The sequence below is a fragment of the Amblyomma americanum genome, chromosome 4 (assembly GCF_052857255.1).
Source record: "Amblyomma americanum isolate KBUSLIRL-KWMA chromosome 4, ASM5285725v1, whole genome shotgun sequence".
Classification (NCBI taxonomy): domain Eukaryota; kingdom Metazoa; phylum Arthropoda; class Arachnida; order Ixodida; family Ixodidae; genus Amblyomma; species Amblyomma americanum.
The window spans coordinates 59,088,199-59,106,068 of NC_135500.1; the positions used below are offsets into that span (position 1 = coordinate 59,088,199).

A 17,870-nucleotide genomic window follows, 5' to 3' on the forward strand; every position below is an offset into this window, starting at 1 on the left:
GTTTTTTTGCGTCGACATCAAAACTATATATGGGATTTTGATAGCTACAATGGTTTATGTAGTATTCATCATCATCATCATCATCAGCCTTATTACACCACTGCAGGGCAAAGGCCTATCCCATGTCTCTTCAATTAAGTCTGTCTTTTATAATGATATATTATTATAATAGTAATATTAATATTTGAATAATAAACTAAATGACATCTCTTACGGTGCCTTTTGGCAATTCCACCTTGCAAAACTCAAAAGAACAAGCTCCATGCCGTGATGCTACTTTTATTCGTCTGAAAGCGATTCATAGGTAAGAAATAGGACTGACATTTAGAGTGAATATTTTTAACTTTCTGTCATCACTATTTTAATTTCAAAATGAAAATATGCTGCTTGAGTATTGCAGCATCAGCGCACAAAAATAAAATACAGCGGCACCAAAATTGTTATTGTCAACGATAAGAAATAGAAAAAAGCCCCGTAAGGCTCAGTGCCCAGTCCAAAACCATCCAACTGGCAAAAACGCAACTCGGGAATTAGACTACTGTAACCTTTGCTACAATGCACCTATGGCAACAATAACGGCATCATTTCGTAGCGACACTTCAGAGGAAAGGACGCTGCTGCCGCAGGTGATCAAGGTTCTAGCCACGTTGGCCGTGACACCACCTTTAGCAGGCACCGAGGTTGTCCAACACTGGGGCTTCGCCCGCGAGGGGCGCAGCGGGGTTTACGGAGCTTCTCCCAAGCGAACATCCCCTAATGAAAGCCGGGCGCCAGGCCGGGGGATGCTTGTACCCATTTTTACTGGTGGGTGTCCGGCGGTGGGTTTCGAACCGACCACCTCCCGCCGCCGAGACGGGCGCCCAACCCACTAGGCCACGGCTGCGGTATATATGGCCGTGCTTGCTATAAAGCCATTTACTCCTTTACAACTAACATGACAAACCAAATTTACTACTACGAGTGGCTGTTCCAGCGCCGTGAGAGCCAGAACAAATTCATATTGTTCAATAAAGTGGTCTTACTACTGAGAGGTAAACATTCACAAGGTTTAGGTCTAAAATACTGTAGCATAATTATTAAAATTACCTAAAACGTGCAAATGTCTCGAAATAAACTTTCCACACCAGGCCTGTATGCACGGTTCCTTCTTGGAGTGAAATGATCCCAGTCAAAACACACTACAGGATTCTAAGACAGAAAATTTCGGTAGTCTTGCCATATTTTGGGCATGTCTTGTGTAGTCTGTCTTGATTTTTGTAGTCTGTCTTGTCTTCTATAGTCTGTCTTGTGTAGAGCTTGTACACTGTGTCGCAGTCGTTACTGCGTCGCCTGTGAATTAACACAGGATTTGTGCATTTTGGAGTAGTCAATGCACAAAAATGCACAGCTTGTTAATGATCGCCTGTCAATTAACACAAGCTTTGTACATTCAATAGTGATTCATGTACAAAACCACTCGAATAGAAATGCAAATGATCAATTTTAATTTACTGTTATATGCTTTTTTCGAGCTTGCTGATGCACGCTGTCCAGCGTTGTCCTGGCCGCAGGTTCCTAGATACATCGCCCATGAGACAAGAAAAGTGGTCTGTGTCGGCTGAAAACAGAGAAAATGGAGATCACCGCAGCTACCGGCACAAAGAGAATGTGAAAGCATTGACGCTTCCTCGACACTGTCGCCTTTCAAATTTGGCGCCATGGTTGTTTTCTCGTTCACTTGATTGGAATATCAATTAACTTTTATTTTACCCTCATTTCATCCCAGCAACCATTTCGAGTTTTCAAAATTTCCGCCATGCATCATTCCCGCCCACTTACTATATACCCGCCCAGTCTAATTAACCGTTCATTGCCTTTCGCTTCTCATTAATTACCAAATTGCCTCTAATTTATCATAATTTTTTCTATCCCCTTGTCTTGTATTGGTCACTTATCACTGGTGACGTGATTGCCCATTTCGAGTTTTCAAACTTGGCGCCAAACTTTGCATTTGTCCATACTTCCAGTTTTTTAAATTTGGCGCTACGCTGCAGCTCTGCCTACTTTCGGCGTTTTCAAACTTCACGGCACTTTTGCTCTGGCCCGGCGACTTTTTGGACATTTTCTGCTGTAATTAATTACCCGATTATGAACATTTTTTTCCGACCAGCATTCTTACATCATCCTCTTCAAGTTACTACCACTCATATGACACTATATCTTATGAGTTGCCCAGAAATGCTGCGGACACGAACCCCGGCAACATAGCCTGGTAAAGTTCTCACTTTATTTAAAATGTTGTAATACTGAACAAGGCTCACAACTGGGCGAGTTGGTACCGACTCACCTTAAAACCAGCCAGGAGACACAACACACGAGAAGACATGAGCTCAAGAAGGGGCTTGACTAACAAAAATTTCATTGATGAAAGCCGCAAAAGAAGACCCGCGAAGAGATACGTGTACACAACACCCCAAAGCAGTAAAAGGGAGAAATGCAATCAAAAGCAATCAAAAGTCACTGGCATACTAATGAATCACCTAAAAATCAAATTCCTTACGGTGAAGGTTTACCAGCCACTTAGCCACATGTGTCCTTAGCCTTACGGATGTAGTGAGCCTCAACTATCTACCGACAGATTTCTGCCTTCCGCAAACCACTAATGTGTCGTGGAAATTAGGCATGCAAAGAGACAGGTCATCCTTAGATTTGCATTCACAACACTAAGCATGCAGTGCAAGATTAGAATTTGCTTTCCCCCTATAGAGTGAAAGTGCTCAGTAAAGTGCAAATTCAGATATCTGCCTGTCTGCCCATAGGAGTTGCAGCCATAAGGCAGTGGAATGCAATAAACTCCATTACTTTTGCAAGTGGTGAACCTTTTTTATGTGGCACTGTCCATTGTGGACTATTACCCATAATTTTATCAAGCCTTTTTTTAATGACAGTGCAAAGGCCTCCTGTCTTGCACTTCGCTGTTAAGACAACAGCAACATTATGCTTTGCTGCAACTTTCCTGAGACTGTGTGAAATACTGTGGAGGTAAGGTATATCAGCATCATCTGAGTATGTGTTCCTTTCCGTCGAGCGAGTTAAAACACGCTCTGACAGGTTAGTGAGATGGGCAAGTGGGAACCCAGCTGCCATTAGCTTGGAAACCTGCTACAAGAATGCGTCCTCAGCACAGTAATGACATGACTAATGTAAAGCTAATGTCATGCACGCGATTACACACCCATCAAGTGTTTCCATCTTTACTGACCTTAACCAGCGACAAGTATACCTCTTCACCATCCTTCCCCAGCCACGAGTGGCCCGACTCGTACCTAAAAAAACCTTCCCCGGTCTTGGGCTGTAGCCCCGACAAACATGGTCGCCCACAAAGCGCAGGTCAGAATCCAGAAACAGCTAACAGTTCTGCTTAGACAACTCTGATGTAAGAGGCAGGCCTTAACCGCACGCCTTAAGGACTCCTAAAACCTCTTGTGCCAACTTACCTGAGCCCTGCAGGTCCAGAAAAATTAGGTAGTCATGAACATAACGAAACGCTACTATGCCAATGTCTTCCAAACAGGGCTGTAATGCCATATTGACTTCAGACAAAAAAATGTTGCTGAGCAAAGGTACAACCTGGGTGTAAATACCACCCTGCCATCTGACGAATGCGGATTTGCAATAAAAGGACAACAGCCCCATGAAGCTAGCAACCAAAATCACGCAATCGTCTGTAAAAGCATGTTCATTAATCACCCTGATGCAGTCTTGCACGTGCCTCAGAAGTGTATCATGTGACAAGGAATAGTGCAGGCCATCCATGTCGGTGCTCACTGCAGAGTGCCTGCCCAGGTTGCTGGCCATAAGAAACTAGAACTCCACAGCACTCCACTTTTGTGAGTTGGCAGGGCGGTATTTACATCAGAAAACAGGCGTATGCAGACGGTCTCATGTCGCACTGTTCCTCCGTGACATTTTTCTGTCCAGAGTCGAAACCGCATCAATGCCCTGTTTGGAAGACCTCGGCATAGTAACATTTCGTTATGTTGATAGCTACCTAATTTTCTTGCACAAGGAGGGCTCAGATAAGTTGGCACAAGATGTTTTAGAAATCTTTAGGTCTTGCGGTCAAAGCCTACCTTTTACGTCTGAATTTCACTCAACAGAACCGTTTGCAGTTTGTTGATTTAAACCTGCGCTTTGCGGACGACGATATATGTTGGCGCCACAGCCCAAGATCGCGAAAACGTCTTAGGTATGAGTCGAACCACTCGAGGCTGGTAAAGGACGGGTTGGCAATAGCATGCATCACCACCGTTTACGGATGTCATGCCATCACAGAGTTGAGAATGCATTCTCGGAGCAGGTTTTCAAGCCAATGGCACCTGGGTTCCCACTTTACCATCTCGCGCACCGGTAAGAGTGTGTTTTTACTCACTCGAGTGAAAGGAACACCACTCGCATGATGCTGACGTAGTTCAGCAGCACAAAAAGGCGGCCTCTATGCCTTACCTTCACGGCATTTTGCACCGTCTCAAGAAAGTCGCACCAAAGTATTATGTTGCTGTTTTCTTGACAGCTAAAAGCGAGGAAGGAGCCCTTTGTGCCACCGTACAAACTAGGCTTGATACAACTACGGGTAATCGTCAGCTATGCACAGCGGCACATAAAAAATGTTCACCACTTGCAAAAGTAAAAGGGTTTTTTTACATTTCACTGCCTTGTAGCTGAAACTACTATGGGCCGACAGGCAGCTGTCTGAATGTGCGCCTGGCTGAGAGCACTTTCACTGCATAAAGGGGAAGGCGAATTCTTGCTGACACTGCACGTTAAATATCGTGAATGCAATCGGAGGACGACCTGTCTCTTTGCACGCCTGATTTCCGCAGAACATCAGTGGTTTAGGAAAGTGATAAATCTGTCCTGATATAGTTGAGGCTTACTACATCAGTAAGGCTAAGGACATGTGCGTGGCTAAATTGTCGGTGAACTTTCCCTGTAACGAATTTCTTTAGATAGTTTACTAGTATGTCAGTGCCTTTCGATTGTTTTTTTCCCTCTCACTGTTTGAGGTTTCATGCACGTGCATCTTTGCAGGTCTTCTTTTGCCGCTTCCCTTGAACAAAATTTGAGCTGTTAGACCAGCCTCGTCTTGTGCTCATCTCTTCTCCTGTGTTGTGTCTTCCGGCTGGTTTTAAGACAATACTGAATTCAGGAAGACAGCCATCTTAGAGTCAAGCGCACTTATAATGGCCGCAGCTCTAATGAACATTTATTACGAAAAATACTGCTTACTTCAATAATGTATGCATGAAATAAATGACACTGCATCACAATAGAAAAAGGACTAACCCTCATGGCAAACTGCAGTTACAGCAAACAAGGGGGCACCGTAAACCTTCCCCACGTGCAAAAGCTTGCACTTCGGGCCAATGCAGAAATCAGATCAGATTACTTCCCAAACCGCATGACACTGCCACGCAAAGAATGTGACAACAATAAAAAAGCAACAAAAAAGCGAACTGTAGGTAGCAGCCAATCTCATGGAGACAAGCTACAAGGTAAAGCCAACAAAGACGTAGGAGAAATTTGACAAAAGGCCACATCAAGGAGATAATAATTTTCAAGGTTTTCACAGCACACTGAGCCCTTTAAATGGCAAATACTTTCCTGGCAAAACATACCAGAAGCGGCCATTTTTTGCGGCAATCAATTTTTTTTCATGTACTTCATTGTTCTTGAAGCATGGGCAGGTGCAGAGTAGTCAGTTTAATGCATGCATCACTAAGCAATGTCAAGCCAAAAACTTTACTTACAGAAAAAGCTTGCCTTACTGAGTGAATACCACTGGCCATTCACTAATTTCCTAGCCTCCTCCAGGTACCTGGCACAAATCACACGTAACTTGCTGGCTTGCACAACTTCCATGCAACTCTGGATCTTTAGCTGGAAAAAAATTGAGGGATCAGCGAGATAAATTTTATATGCATTACTTTGTTTCAATGACCGACTAAGAAAAAAAACAGCGTTTTCTGAGAGCGCAACTATTTTTTCACACTAGTTTTCTACTGTTAACCACGTTTATCGCAACCTCAATAACACTGACTTGCAGCACGGTCCCAACACTACTATGTATAGTTCTATGGTTTCAAATGTTTTTGAGCTCTGAGCCCTTGGTGCTGCACTGCTTAATGCAGAAAACCTCGGCAAGGGAAACCAGAGCTTCGAGCTTTAAGCCATAGGTATTCAGAAGCTCAGTGTCCCTGTGGGATAACTTTTGGCTGGGTGACACAAAAACAAATGCTGCTCCAGTTACTTTCACTCTATTGCAAAAAACACGCACAGCAGAGACCTGTTCTCCATTTTGCATCGCAAAAACAATCACTGAATTTCAAAGCACGCATACTAAATGCACACCTACCTTCCAACACAGGTTCATAATTATGGGTATAATTATTGCAATGAAATACCTGTCAGTACATGTAGTTTTCAATTTAAAATTATAAGCAGCCGACAACAAACATTAAAGCGAAATAAAATAACCAGAACTGTTTAAAAAAATCTGTTAAAAGAAGTATGTGACATCAACTACACTCCAGCAGTTATTCATTTTGTGCACCTTCAAACCACTCTTTCTTACAGGCATATTTGCACAGAAACTGGGCTGATCCTGATCTTTAAGAATCTTTCTGGGGTGCAACAGTAGGCAGAAACAAGGTTTTACCCAAAACGGAGGACCCTCCCCATTGAATCACAAGCCCAGATGGTGCACTTGCGTCGCCTCTTCCATAAGTATCCAATTTTTCAATCCTCCACAAGCTGCATGATCCGTCTGCTACCAGTCAAATTTCACTATTATACCTGATTCAGGGAATCCCACTGCTTTTCTCGCTCTTAGAATCCTGCAGCCTTAGCATATCATCAGCTGTTATTTATTTATTTACATTTCTGCAGCCCCACGAAGGCATAACGGCAGTGGGAATACATACATGCACAATCAGTCCTACAGCATGTGTCAACTTTTTTTACAGAATGGGAAAGAATCTATGGCAGATGTCGAAGAGCGTCAACAGTGCATTCACATAAGTCAATTGTTCAGGGAAGGACAAGAAGAGGAAAAGCAGAAAAACAACAGCTGAGCATGCGTGCACATCACAATTCTGACAACAGTGCTCGGAACTTTGAATCGGACCGGCATTCAACGATACATTGCGGCAGCTTACAACATTCATTGATGGTATGCGGAAAGAAAAACTGTTTGAACACATTAGTACAGCATTTTATCTTATGTATTTTCTAGTCGTGGTTGTGCCTTCTGGATACAAAATGAGGTGGCAGCAAATAAGTTTCGGTGTTAATAGAAGTTTCCTTGAAATAAATGCGGTAAAGGAATTCTAACTTTATTCGTTAACGGCGCTCCTCCAGAGAGTCCAAGTTCAGGTCCTGCTTGACACTGTTACTTCGATGATTAAAAATATATTTGTTAGTGACAAACCACGCCGTACAATTTTGAACGCGTTCCAGCATGTCACAATAGGTTCTGACGAAAGGGTCCCAGACTGCATAAGCATACTCCATAATTGGTCTGATGTTAGTGAAGTATAAAAGCTCCTAACGTTCTGAGGAGCATCCCAAAAATTTTTCCAAAAAAATTTAGCATTCTTGATGCATCTGCCAAAATATATGTCTGCTTTCTTCACCATTATTCTCGTTTTAGCATTGCACGCTCCACAGCAAACTGGATATTGTACTATCAACATGTTTGTGTGGCGTGCAAGTGGCTTGTATCATGACGAATAGGTGTAAATATAGCCTAGCCAATTTTCTATGCCAAAACTACAGCTGCAGCCAGATATCATTTTGTGGAGCAGCAAAATGCCCTTCAATTTTACAACGGTGAAGTGTGCAGCATTTTGTTCCAAACATGAGTGTGAAGGGAAGACAGTTTATGTTGCATGAAAAGAAAGGAATAACACGCATACTGCAGTTTGCAAGAATACCCTGTTGACATTACAAAACACTGCCACTCTTGCTTTATATTTGCCAGCTAACAAACTACATAAATCATCTGAAAATACTTCAGTTCATAAAGACTAGCTGCCGTGCACTCATTTCTGCACAGTGGACTTTTCCTCAAGCCGAACTTGAATACATGAATGCCTCACTATAATAGACAGATCTAATTGGAGTGAAGATTTGCAGTGTATCCCAGTGAGTCAGTGCATCAAAGCGAAGGTTATGAAAACAAATGCAAGTTTATGAGCTTCACAAGTGCATGAGCTTGCCCAATCTATTTATGCATGTAACTGCGAAATTTGCCTTGAAAAGATGTTTACCGCTGCAGGCCACAGCACGTCTGTGCCGGGTAGCCCATTACAAAAGAAGTCTGCGTAGATAGCATAATAAGTTGTGTAAGTATGGTTGAATATAAAATTGTTTATCCTTGAATATAGAACTTGCTATCCAGGCCACAGCTCTTGGATCTAAGCTTCACATGTTTCCGCATAATAATATACTGCAGATCCAACTAACAAAGCAATAAAGCGAGAGTGTATTTCTAAAGAAATGAAAAACAGAATATTTAGCTGGCATTCAAAACCACTGACCTGCTACTCAGCGAGAAAGGGAATAAGAGAGGCAAAAATGAAGGAAAAGAGGTGCAGAAAATTGTTAATGTTAGAAAATCATTACAGATTTAAACAAATTTTCAGAAATGATGCAGACACAAAAATTGCTTGGTTTTATGATGTTTAACACCACAAAACGGCCAAGGCTATGTTATATATTAGAGAAATGAATAAATCTTTAGGTGTACTAACATCACAGAGTTCCTGCACCTCTAGCATTTCGTCTCCATCAAAATGCGACCACTGCAGCTGGAATTGGACCTGCATCTTTCGGGTGAGCAGCTGAGTACCATAACCGCGGCTCCCATTTGGGGTGGCATGCTCAGATTTGTTAAGTTGGGTTTAGCAACCAAAAGCAACTCAGGCTATGAGGAATGTTGTAGTGAAGGGGCGACATGCAACTAATTTGTGACTAACAGGCCTTACAAAGTTCACTACAGAAAGAGTGAGCATTGATGAGGTTTTAAAGTTTGTCTAGTCTAACAATGTCACATATTTGCACAGATAATTAATTACAAGTATATGCTGCCTATGACAGGCTCTGGGACCTAAAGCACAAAGCAATATCTCCATAAAGTGAAGACAAGAGTAGAGTTCCTTGCTGCCACCAACCACTCCACTACCCAAAAGGACAGTCAGCTTTTAAAAAATGCATGTCCTGCCTATGTCTATTCGAGATTTCAGCTCAAATTTTGATTCGCATTCATTGCCAACTCAGGCAGCTCTTTCCTCCATTTCTTAGCATTAACCCTGTGACTTGTCTTTGAGTGGTTCACTGCACTATTCTCTATTTTAAACCATTTAGTGTACCGCTTTTTGCCCGACAAATTTGTAGCAGCAACGCTGTTTAAAATTTTTCATTTTGATCATACTGCAAGGCGCTGTTCATAGCTTCTGCGTGCATGCCAAAGGCCTTAAACACAAATCTACTCTCAACCATTTCTCTGAATTGCTCTGCGTTTGTGCACGACCTGGCTCAGATGTGCAGATGACCTGGCCTAGATGTACTCTGTTACCAATTCCAGTACCTCACTGCCTATCGTAAAATGTTCACTTTCCAGACTGTTGAGTATTTTAGCTCTCTTTGTTTGTGCACTGAGTATTTATATCCTCAGTCATGAAATACAATTCATCATCACTGATACCACAGCAATAAGATCACGAAATCTGATGTAACTAAGCCGTTCTCCGCAAGTCTGCGTTTCCCAAACCAATTCATTGCTAGACAGAGAGGGTCACCTCATCTAGCATTGTCACATCTAGTTCACTCTATGTGTTCTACACAGTAAGCAACCATTCATTTCAGGTCACTGCCACCAAAAAAACACTTATGACAAACTTCATACGGTAGGACTTAAGAATTCAATTTCTACAATCATCATCACACAGACGTACTCACTAGGCTTTCTCGTCACAGAACGAGGCTGGTACTGTGGTGTGGTCTTTATCTCTCGTCAGTGTTTACACATGAACACATGCAGTGTGTTTCGTTATTGTTTCCTCTCGACATGCTCACAAAGACGAGAGAGGATGCTCAGTGTGTTTTCTCGCCGGTGACAAGTTTTCGCTCGCCTGCTTTCTGGCAAGGCCTGGCTTGGCGACTGTCAGAGTCTCGTCGGCATCACTCGTTACGAAGCCTTTCACACCACTAAATACCTGGTCATCATTAGTGCTGCTACACTAATTAAAGAGTGACCACAGAGGTTTTATGTGCGTGACCGACCGGTGCTATGGCAACAGGTTCAGTTAGCAAGCCGACAGGACCCCATCAGCATCACTAGCAAGCAGAGACTGTTGAGAGGCGATTTCAAGGATGTTCCAATATTTGAGGCTGCACCCCTTGTTTTCACTTAATGCAGGTGAAAGGTTGAAGTGACTCTTAGGTAGGCCAACATTATGTTGCACTCAGTACGTGATTGAAACTTGCTAGAATGTGCCTCTTTTCGACCAGTAAAAAAAATTGAAATTGTTAGTGCTTAAAATTTTGTACCCCTCCAATCAAATCAGCAAGAGCACAGCTGCTTATGCAAGAAACAGGAACAGAGATATCTTGACTAAATCGAAAAAAGAGGAAGTGCAATACATGTGTAATGCAGAGAAGATATAAGCAATAGCACACTAAAACACTGGGAGGATTCCAATAGTAGGTGAATGCATGAATGGGTGGCAATCAGGTGGCCACACGAGATTAGGAAATTTGAGGAAAAAGGGTGGTAGGAGGTGGCACAGAATACGGTTACCTAAGATGAACTGTAGAACCATTGTGCTGCACTAATTTTAACAGGAGATTCACAGGACAGACAAAATTACTAACTCCAGGAATGGGCTGCACATCATGCGACTCATTTTCAATCACCATTGCAAATGGCACCAGCACCGCGGACTGCACATGAGGAAAAGGAGACAAGTTCTTGCTCTCAACTTTTAGCAGCAGTCAACTGCGCTTTTAAGAGCAAAGCTCTAAAGTACGGGAACATTACCATTTTTTGTTTTACTGACATGAGGGTGCTCGTGAGCGTACAAGTCCCTTGTTTTGTACCATATGTGTTAATTGCTAGGTATGTTTAACTAAAGAGGTGCATCTAACAAGGGCGTCAGCACTTCGCTACGGCATCTTTAATTCGCTTTTATCTCCCTCCCTTACATGACGGTACAAGTGTCCACCAAAATGTGAGACAGTTACTGTTACATTTCCTTCAACTTTCCTTCAACTAATTTTATATTTTTCAAGGATGCAGTTTTAAGAAGGTAGAGGTACAAAGTGTGCAGTATAATCATATGCTCTGGCAATAAACCAGCAATATATCTGTGCTGACAGCAGCTTGCCCAGTGCATTGCAATGATGCTATGCCATACAGGGATTGGTGTCATCGTGCAATGTTACATTACTGTCTGACAATTTGGTCTCTGTATCAGAAATACTGGTAAACCATCATTGTAGAGCACAAAATTTTTAAAGGGATAAATGAACATTTAGGTCCTTTTTGAGGACACATATGCATAACAGGCAACAGGTGTGCAATGTCAAAGCACCTTTATGTTAACAGCAGCTGCGTCAGGAGCTACATGAGCCACTATATTTTGTACAAGTCTACAGTTACTGCAATTATAAGCTGAGGTACTGCTGTGAAGTGCATGTAGAGTTTGCATGCATTTCTAAACCTAGCTGCAAGCCTATGTTGAAAATATTTTTCTAAATAGGCAGCTAAGATATGCATCACTGAGAAAGAATAACTACCATGAACGGCTCAGGAGGGATGACACAGCTAAAGGCAGGAGGCACACATGACCCAATAGATGCTGGCAGCTGGCAACTGCAAATAAATACATCCAGAGCAACAGCTGTCAGTGGCTGTAGCATTGTCATGAATGACAAGAGAGGAAATTGTCTACTGCTCTAAAAACTAAACGTAGACGTAAAATAAGTTAATAAAAACCTATGAGCTAGCCCCTGACAAAAGAAATGAACAGATTTTATGTAATGCACCCACATACATTCTTTGAGAAGAGTCACAATGACTGTCATAACCACACTGACAGATGAGCTGGCTGAAATACTGCACACCAATTTGAATATAAGATGCGAGGTTTTCATTCATTCCTATCATAGTGCATTGCACCAATGTCTAGGCATCAAATTCAACGCTGCGACCAGTCTGCCTTGGAGAAGAGAAAATGGAAAAAAGCATGCCTTCACTAGCAAGAAGCTTGATATCTCACAGCACAGGTTAGCATCACACAAAAGATTGGTAGCGCATTTAACAAATCTGCATACAAATGAAAACTGCACAAATTTGTCGACTGGCAATGCAAGTAGGGGCAAGAGAAACAAAAAGACACCAAAGAACACTGGTGAGTGCGGTGAAAGGAGGTCTGTGGGTAGGATCCCGTGCCTGGGAAGAGTTCCTAGCTTGGAGAGTCGCAAGCAGCACAGCTGATGGCACGCAACCAAGAATAAATAACGAAGTGAAAATAAGTAACAAAAAAACCATCGACAATGGCGAACGACTTGAATGCGGGCCTCACAAGCGAGGGATATAGCAAAAAGGTAGAAATCCTAAATAAGTGTGCAGTTGCATCTGCGACAGCTCGCAGTACTGAGAAGGAGAGGAGGCATCGACGCTTACAGCTGAGGAGACGCAACACTGATCTAACTTTGACATAACACTGCCTCAAATCCTGTTCCATTGGGGAAAGCACCGACAAGTTCACAAATGACAAGGCGATGGATATGCACCAGCCTTTCACATGCGATCACTGTCTCAGAATAATTTAGTATGACGAATATTAAGGCGCAAGCACTAATTCGAAAAGTACCAACCCTGAGCAAAATAGTGCAGTGTCTGATCGCAGCTGGCCTAGCGCAAGCGCTCCGTCGGGCGGCACTTCTCGCTCATCGTCTTCTACGCAGTGCAAATACATGCTTTTGCACTGAGTGTTGCAGCGCTAGCAAGCAACAGCGTAACTCTGTTGTGATATCTAATGCCATTTTGATTTACTACGGCACGCGAGTACTAAATGCACATAAAGACAATGAGAACAACACTTGTCATGCAGGATATAGGCCCTGCTTCTTTGGCGCCGCATTATAGCTGCGGCAACCGCAGGCGGACTGCCTCCACTCACATCCCTATATAGCCACATACAAATAGCGCGTGTGAATACAGATGAGAAACGCAGAGCGGGACTCACCGGTCATGCGATTCATCCAGGATTAGTAAAGCCGCGCAGGAGTCTTCGTTGCCTTTACAGATGACAAGACGTCGCAGCACTGTCTTTCTTCATGGTTTACCAGTTGAAACTGGCCAATGTTGACAGGCCGTAATTCTGGTCGTTGGGTTCCAAAACACACTCCTGCGCACCTTCCTTTTGAATGAGTTCTTCACACGTGTCCGCCGTAGAAGCACTCAAGGAGTGCCTCAAAGAGGCAAATAATACAAAATTCGACGCGTCGTTTGCGCTGCAATGGCGCCGACGGCTGCGCGTTCGTGTCGTTGAAAAATTGAAAACACAATGAAGTTTGTTTTTAAATCGCGAATATTTAAATTATCTTCACAACAAAGACTTTTATTTTTTAATTTATTTTTACATTATGAATATCAAAGCGCTTTCAGTTACTTTTTCTGGCATGTCGTTTGTAGAAGCTGCGATCCTGTGATCCCCTGAAGTGACCCGGATGCCCTAGCAGACGACAGAGCGGACGACGCTGTTGACGGAATGCAATTTCGTTTGATGCCAGATAAAATCACTAAGTTGCGACAAAAGTAGCGAAGAAATGTGCCGTATCTCAAGCTGGCGAATATCGTGGATATGTTGAACGCGAGTGGCATGATGGAGAGCAGCTGCGATGCATTATTTTTGCGACACTGGCACGCTCACCGGAGATCATGAAACTTAACAGCTTAAACTGTGACCAGTACAAGAAGATTGCTTGGATATCAACTGCGTTACGAAACTACGTGGATACTTTCGTCACACTTTAGCTAATATGCAACAGCGGCTCGCACTCGCCGCATCCTGATCGCGTGTAACTTCACAAGGAAGAGCCCTCTAGCGCATTGAAGAGGCGGTGTTTTTGATTTCGTATCGTTACGATAAATACTAACTGTTTTGGCACGTTCTGCAATTGAAGTTCTCAGCCTGTGCGTCACGAACGGTGACGATGGCGTCGCGGATGATCTTAATTAGGACTCGCGGCAACGCAGCCGATAACCCAAGCATATGGGCGTTAAAAGTTGTTCACCAGTACTGCAAATGTGGGCATAAAGTATCGCTCAGTCACAGGCCAGTCACTCGCTGATCAATTTTCCATCCTTCCGAGTGCAAGTCGCAAGCTGTTGAGCCAATCAGTGAGCGAGCGGCAGTGAGCGAGCCGAGCTTTGGGCAACGGCGCCTCCCGCAGCGCGCCGGGCATTGAACTACGCGCAGTCCCTGGCTGCCCTAGTCGTCGCTAAGCCTAGCCGTTTTCACATCGATGCAGCAGCTCAGTGCACTTCAGAACCGGCTAGCGTTGAGGAGCTGCTCTCGCCACCGTTTTACTGTGAACCTCGTCTCATAGTAAAACAAAGATATGCTTCAGGTAGACCTTCAGATACACCTTCAGGAGTGGAGCCAGCTGAGGGCAGGAGAGCCGCTATTGGACAGGAGCAAATAAAGGCGCTATGGGAAGACATTTGTTTGTACTGCTGTTATCGCTTTTACCAACGACTCGATATTGGCCAACGATACTCCATCCGATGGCTCAGTATGGACTTGAACAAACATTACTGTCGCATTTTTGTGATGCTGGCGGCCAGCATCCAGGCGGGCATGCCGGCCCCGAGGAGGGCGCCCGTACGCTATCATGACGGTTAATTGTATGGCCGTGGTGCACATCAAAACCGCCAGACGTCCTGTTCACTCATATTGTCAAAGTACGCAGTCACACTGAGACCAGAGCACTTTAGCGGACCCAGCGCGGGGCACAGGAGTTAGACTGTGTCAAAGCAGACGAAACTCCTGAAAGCTCGCGATTGACGTCAGTCCCAAGAATTATTTCTCATTTCGACCGAGAATCAAACGAGGAGGCTTGCAGGTCGCCCTTGCAGGTGTGAGCAATTGCGTTGTTGAGCTGCTGCCTGATCGCAAGCGACTGCTGGTCGCATGCCCTTTACGGCTTGCAAGTCTGAATGAGCATTAAATGTGCGTTCACAGTAGCGAGTCCCAGAGTTCGCGCAAGTTAATTAAGCCCATTGGTCACGGGGGGCGGGGGAGGCGGGAGGAGTTCCGAACAAGTACAGCCTTTTATGAAAGTCGCGCTTGTGACATCATTTCACAGAACTCCTTGCCCAATCCGTAGCATCGCGGAGTATTACGCCACGTCACCTGACCAATATGCGGGTTCTTGTTCGGCCGAGAAATTGAAGCGAAGGCGCGAGGCAGCGCCCCATGCGCGCGACGTTTCTGGGCGTCCATGTTCAAATCGGTTCCAACTCGCCGGCCCCCGCATTCCACATTATGCTGCATACGCTGTTCTCTATATTTAGCGACATTTTCGTGTCACCGTCATAAAATATTCAGTGAAGGCAATCAACGACGTTGTAAAGTATTTCTTTTGCTATTTTTTGATAAGCAGCACGTCACTGCCGCTAAAAAAGTTCTCTGCCAACACTAGATAATTGTTGGACTTAAGAGCGTTAGCTACGGGAGCTTCCGAGTGTTTACATCGGGGTGCTCAGCAAACGTGGAGAACCCAAAATACAAACATCTGAGGGCGTTTCGTTTCGGAAACGTTCCTTCGAAGTTACAAGCAGTACCATCTAATTAAAAGATTTTGCACTACTATTACAGCCACCTTCGCTATATCCGGTATGTTTCCTCCTTATATATCAGTTAATGAATTGTATAAACGTGTGCATTACCACAAGACGAATCGTTTGACTGCATGCGGAACCCTCTGCGACAAACGATTAGGCCATATGGCTGTCTGGAAGTCCCCGGAATGCATGGGTTGGGGGCGAAAAGGTCGTCGGTGCGAATCCCACACATAATTTGGGCGTCATCTCAATATTTATTTTATCCTCAGGAACATGACAAGTAAATGAAACCACTTCGATCATTCTCCGTCAAACGGGCGGCCCCCAAATTTGATGCAAATGGGAGTCCCCGGGGTTCCACTTCGATAGCCGCTATACTGGCATATGTAAAACGAATTGAAGGTATCTGTGACAACTGAGGCTCTACGCGCCCGCTGTTGCTATGTGATATAGTGTGGTAACTACCTGGGCCAATTTGACCTTCCCTGCAGACAGACGTGTCCTTGGCAAACGTAAGTAGCAAGAGCAGGCGCTCTTAAAACTTAAACGTGGAAAAATGATATCGGGGTTGCTTTGAACATTTATACAGAGTGCGTGCATGTACATAGAGGCTGCCTTTGTGATAGCCGGATGATGATGGCGAGTAATTTTCCCCGATTGACGATTAACGACATTTTTTTCCGCGACGCGCGTATATGTGTCCTTGGCCTTTTCTGCGCATGTAGTAGTTGCGGTACATTATGTTACATGGCTTGAACACGTCACCGAAGCCAGGAGCACACTGACTTTCAGTAGCGCCATTCGACTTGTGGACGAAGGTTGGTGTGCAGGCCCTGTCGTGGCTGGCTACATGCCGCCACCGCAAGCACGTGCGGATACGTAGGCACTACTGGTTACGTCGCTTGAGCATTACAGCTTTCTGGCCTTTCAAAGCCGGATTACACTTGAGCATGCACTACTTTCGTCGCACTGTCATGTGGGAACAGAAGGTAATTAAGTGGGTGCTCGAGCAGTGCCTCTGCTCTAAGCCAATTCTCGTTAGGTGAGAGAGCCAGGTCGTGGGAAGCGAGGTGAAAACTCGATTCGCCAATGTGAATTAGCATTTCATTTCGCTAACAGTACCTATGATAGAAACCTGTTCGCGACAAACGCTGCGACAGGGACCTTCTTCACACGACAAAATACAGGAAAGATGTCTGTCGTGCGGCAGAACCTACTACAAACATCTTTGTCGCGCGAAAGAATCCACGACACGAACCTTGTCGCACGACAAAAGGCGCGACAAGACAGCTTGTCTTGCGACACAAAATTGTGTAGCGCGACAAAAATTCTGTTCTGCGTTTTGATCGGGATCCCTTACAAAATGATAAATAAACTTTCTATAGACCTTTTATAGACTCTATAGCCATCCTATAGACATCGACTTTTGTCCACAGACAGTCTATATACCATCTACAGATTAAAGTCTATAATATCCCGATTTCCTTCTGTCTATAGAAAGTCTACAGATGACCTATAGATTAAAGTCTATATAAGAGCCCTAATTTTCTTTGGTCTATAGATGGGCTATAGACAATCTATAAACTAAAGTCTATAACACCCCAATTTCCTTTTTTATAGAGAGTCTATAGAAAATCTATAGATTGAAGTCTACAACATCCCAATTTCATTTATTCTATAGACAGTCTGAACACAGTCTATAGAAGAGTCGATAACAGAATTAATTTTATTTCGTTAAAGTTAACCTATAGACTATCTATAGAATACAGTCTATAACAGCCCAAGTTCCTTTTGTATAGAATGTCTATAGACTATCTATAGACAAAACTCTAAAACGGCCCAATTTCCTTTTTATATAGCCAGTCTTAGAATGCCTATAGACCTATGTTTATTCCACGTTTAATTTCCTTCTTTATATAGACAGTCTATAGACTATATATAGAAAAAAGACTAAAACCCTAATTTTTATTTGTTT

At 43.7% G+C, this 17,870-nt stretch overlaps 1 long non-coding RNA gene across 1 annotated transcript; it reads right to left on the bottom strand.

The window, feature by feature from the left end:
* Window positions 1-1,480: 1,480 nt before the first annotated feature.
* Window positions 1,481-13,574, bottom strand: LOC144130134 (uncharacterized). The gene is made up of 3 exons (XR_013313981.1): window positions 13,293-13,574; window positions 5,790-5,919; window positions 1,481-1,597 (listed from the first exon to the last, which is right to left on the bottom strand). It is a non-coding gene; the product is annotated as an uncharacterized LOC144130134 (long non-coding RNA).
* Between the last annotated feature and the right edge of the window lie 4,296 nt (window positions 13,575-17,870).